This window comes from Saccopteryx bilineata, chromosome 7 (assembly GCF_036850765.1).
Source record: "Saccopteryx bilineata isolate mSacBil1 chromosome 7, mSacBil1_pri_phased_curated, whole genome shotgun sequence".
NCBI classification, from domain to species: Eukaryota; Metazoa; Chordata; class Mammalia; order Chiroptera; family Emballonuridae; genus Saccopteryx; species Saccopteryx bilineata.
Genome location: NC_089496.1, coordinates 87,799,436 through 87,803,539, shown reverse-complemented (window position 1 = coordinate 87,803,539; position 4,104 = coordinate 87,799,436). Strand labels below are relative to the sequence as shown.

The 4,104-nt window shown below is 43.3% G+C and overlaps 1 non-coding gene across 1 annotated transcript; it reads left to right on the top strand.

Annotated features, from left to right (window-relative positions):
- The first annotated feature begins 2,862 nt into the window (after positions 1-2,862).
- On the top strand, positions 2,863-2,925 carry LOC136311359 (U7 small nuclear RNA). The gene has a single exon (XR_010726758.1). It is a non-coding gene; the product is annotated as a U7 small nuclear RNA (small nuclear RNA).
- Positions 2,926-4,104: the final 1,179 nt, after the last annotated feature.

Below are 4,104 nucleotides of genomic sequence, written 5' to 3'. Positions count from 1 at the left end.
TTGATGTAGTCCTTTTGCAATCTCAGCTGTTCGTGCTGCTCCGGTAAACACCTAGCTATGCAATCCCCACCTCACTCTCCCCAGTCTTTGTTAACTCTCTCAAGCTTTAGCTCATCATCTGAGTCTTAACACTTTAGACTCAAAGATACCTAAAAATTAATTTATCACTTTCCTGATGAAACTTGCTCCTTTTTTTAAAATTCTTTTTTTTTGTGTGTGTGGCAGAGACAGAGAGAGAGAGAGAGAGAAGCAGACAGACAGACAGACAGGAAGGGAGGGAGATGAGAAACATCAATTCTTTGTTGCGGTTCCTTAGTTCATTTGATTGATTTCTCATTTGTGCCTTGGCTGGGGGGTTACAGCAGACAGAGTGACCCCTTGCTCAAGCCAGTGACCTTGGGCTCAAGCTGGTGAGCTTTAGCTCAAACCAGTTGAGCCCGTGCTCAAGCTGGCGACCTCAGGGTCTCGAACCTGGGTCCTGCACATCCCAGTCTGATGCTCTATCCACTGTGCCACCGCCTGGTCAGGTGAAACCTGCTCCTTTTGATCCTTCTCCCCCACCCCTTTTAATTGCATCTTTGTCTGTCCATTTGTCCCGGTTTGAGACCTTAGATCTACTTTTTAAAAAAATTTTAATTTATTGGGTGTACATAGATTCTAGTGTCCCCCCTCGGAATAGCTCCCCCTTCCCTACGTTTCCCACCACATCCCACTTGCCCTCCTCCCCGCAATGCCTTCTCCCTTAGTTTTGCTTTTCTGCTCTTATTCCCTTTCCCTCTGCCCGACCTTAGATCTACTTTTTTTTTTTTTTTTCATTTTTCTGAAGCTGGAAACAGGGAGAGACAGTCAGACAGACTCCCGCATGCGCCCGACCGGGATCCACCCGGCACGCCCACCAGGGGCGATGCTCTGCCCACCAAGGGGCGATGCTCTGCCCATCCTGGGCGTCGCCATATTGCGACCAGAGCCACTCTAGCGCCTGAGGCAGAGGCCACAGAGCCATGCCCAGCGCCGGGGCCATCTTTGCTCCAATGGAGCCTTGGCTGCGGGAGGGGAAGAGAGAGACAGAGAGGAAAGCGCGGCGGAGGGGTGGAGAAGCAAATGGGCGCTTCTCCTATGTGCCCTGGCCGGGAATCGAACCCGGGTCCTCCGCACGCTAGGCCGACGCTCTACCGCTGAGCCAACCGGCCAGGGCTAGATCTACTTTTGATTTCTCTGTCCCTTGCACTGCACCCCCAATCAGGTGCTCATCCAGCAGGTTTTTCACATGAGATGTCTCGTATGTCTTTCCATTCATTTCTGTTCTTATTCCCACACCATATTTCAGGCATCCATTATCTGTCCCTAAACTAGCACAACAATCTGCCACCTGATTTCCTTGCTTCCAATTTCCCCCCAACCCAACCCATTCTATTGTCAGACTATTTTGCATAAAATATTGCTTTGATTTTATTATTCTCTTCGGAAGCCTTCTTTGTCTGTCTGTTGCCTAATGAATTAAATGTCTGACATTTGAGGCCTTCCATATTTGCTCCTAATTCTCCTTCCAGGCTCCCTATTCTCTAGCCAAAGTGGGATTGTTCTTTTAAAAGAGCAATCAATGTTTTTGCACATGCTGCTGTCCCTGCATGGATGACACACAGGAAGTCGTTAGCATTATAATCAAACAGACCTGATTCGGAAGCCTGATTTTACCATCAGCTATCTCCCTGATTCTCAGTTTCTCCACCTGTAAATGGAAATAATAAAATTTTATCCCATAGGATGGTATGAGAATTAACTAAGATAATGTACTGCAAAGAGTCTGCCATGGAGGTGGTTAATAAATGGTGGCAATATTTTATTTCTGTCTTTTAAAATATTATCCATCTTTCAAGGTCCATCTCAATGCCATTCCCTTCAAAATGCCTTTTTTTTTTTAGTGTGTGTGTGTGAGAGAGACAGACAGATAGATAGGAGGGGAGACTGATGAGAAACATCAATTCTTTTTTTTTTTTAAGATTTTATTTATTCATTATAGAGAGGGGAGAGACAGAGAGAGAGAAGGGGGGAGGAGCAGAAAGCATCAACTCCCATATGTGCCTTGACCAGGCAAGCCCAGGGTTTCGAACCGGCAACCTCAGCGTTTCCAGGTTGACACTTTATCCACTGTGCCACCACAGGTCAGGCGAAACATCAATTCTTTATTGTAGCACCTAACTAAGCTCAATAATTGCTTTCTCATATGTGCCTTGACCAGGGGGGTTCCAGCTGAGCCAGTGACCCCTTGCTCAAGCCAGCAACCTTAGGCTCAAGCCAGCAAACTTGGGGTTATGCCAATGATCCCAGACTCAAGCCAGCTACCCCATGCTCAAGCTGGTGACCCCACGCTCAAGCTGGTAAGCCTGCGCTCAAGATGGTGACCTTGGGGTTTTGAATCTGGGTCCTCAGCATCCCAGCCAACACTTTATCCACTGTGCCACTGCCTGGTCAGGCCAAATTCCTTTCTTGACTATCCCACTTCCAACCCCAATTAATCACCTTTCTTCCTTTGAATCTCTATACTTGTTAATACATTATTTCTCATTTTAGCTGTTCTCATAACTTGTTACACATTTCACCCATATTCTTCCCCAATGTAACCTCAGACCAAGTAGCAATTACCACAAAGACTTGGAGCAAGCAGCTGATAAGTCAATCTATTGCATAAATGGCTCCCATGTCAACAAATGAACAATAATGATTTCTGGCTGCTGCGGGGAGCTACTGTGGTGAAAGTAGCCAGCCGTGAGGTTCTCTGGGTCTGAGATTAAAAAAATGAACCTCAAGTTTTTATGAATATAGCTACTGACTATATTGGCTTTTAAAAAATAATTATTTTTTTAGTGCTTACAGCTCTTTTTGAATTTGTCTAGTAGGTCTTCCGGTGTTTGCCGGAAGGCCCCCCCCCCAAAAAATTATTATTTTTCTGAGTAGAAAAGTAGTCATAACCATAGAAAAAAAATAACAAAACAAGTATCTGTCATCACATCATCCAGAAATACCACTACTAAATTTTATATTCTTCAATATTAGTCTCTTTTTCTATGCAATAAGTATAATATACACATAAATTTTGGATTCTGTGGATGTATATGCCAGAATTTTTCACATAACATGTGGTGAGCATTTTCTCATGGCATTAAAAATTATTTAAAATGTTAATTTCTGCCCAATAACTCATTATGTGAATGTATCCTAACTTACTTAATTTTTTTTCCATTGTTGAATACTTGGGCTTCCTCTTTTTCAGCTTTTTTTAAAAAAACTGTTATCGATTATGCTGATAGAAATATCAGAATAGATTTCCAGATTTGAGATTAAAGGGCCAATGAAATAAAAAAATTAAAACTCTTGGTTCTGAATTCCTCTTCATGAAATTTTAAAAAAAGTTGAAGTATCATTGACTTTGATTAAGGTATGATTGACATACACCAGGTTGTATATATTTAATGTGTATAACTTGAGTTTGGAGACAAGTACATGCGTAAAATCATCACTTAAAAAGTTTTAAATCAATATGGAGTTTCACCAGCTATTCTAGCTCTTTTTGATTTCTATCTCTTTTCCAAGTGTTGAGGAGACACCAATTTCAGAAATGAATATGTGGTCGGATTTCATGTCTTAAAAAAGAATCTAATGCAAGAGTTCACGCTGAGCTCAACTCACATTCCAGTGACCATGAAAGATAAACATTACTTAAGTCTCAACACTTTTTGCAGTGTTGTTTCTCCTGGTTTGATCTCTTAACTCGATCTGTTTCCTTGTATATATTAGCAGTAGAACATTTCTTTCTTTCTTTTTTTTTTTTTTTGCAGTAGAACATTTTTGAATTTCAGAAAAACTTGTTTGTTGCATGGACAAGAAGAAGGAAGAGCCCTGGCCGGTTGGCTCAGCGGTAGAGCGTCGGCCTAGCGTGCGGAGGACCCGGGTTCGATTCCCGGCCAGGGCACACAGGAGAAGCGCCCATTTGCTTCTCCACCCCTCCGCCGCGCTTTCCTCTCTGTCTCTCTCTTCCCCTCCTGCAGCCAAGGCTCCATTGGAGCAAACATGGCCCGGGCGCTGGGGATGGCTCCTTGGCCTCTG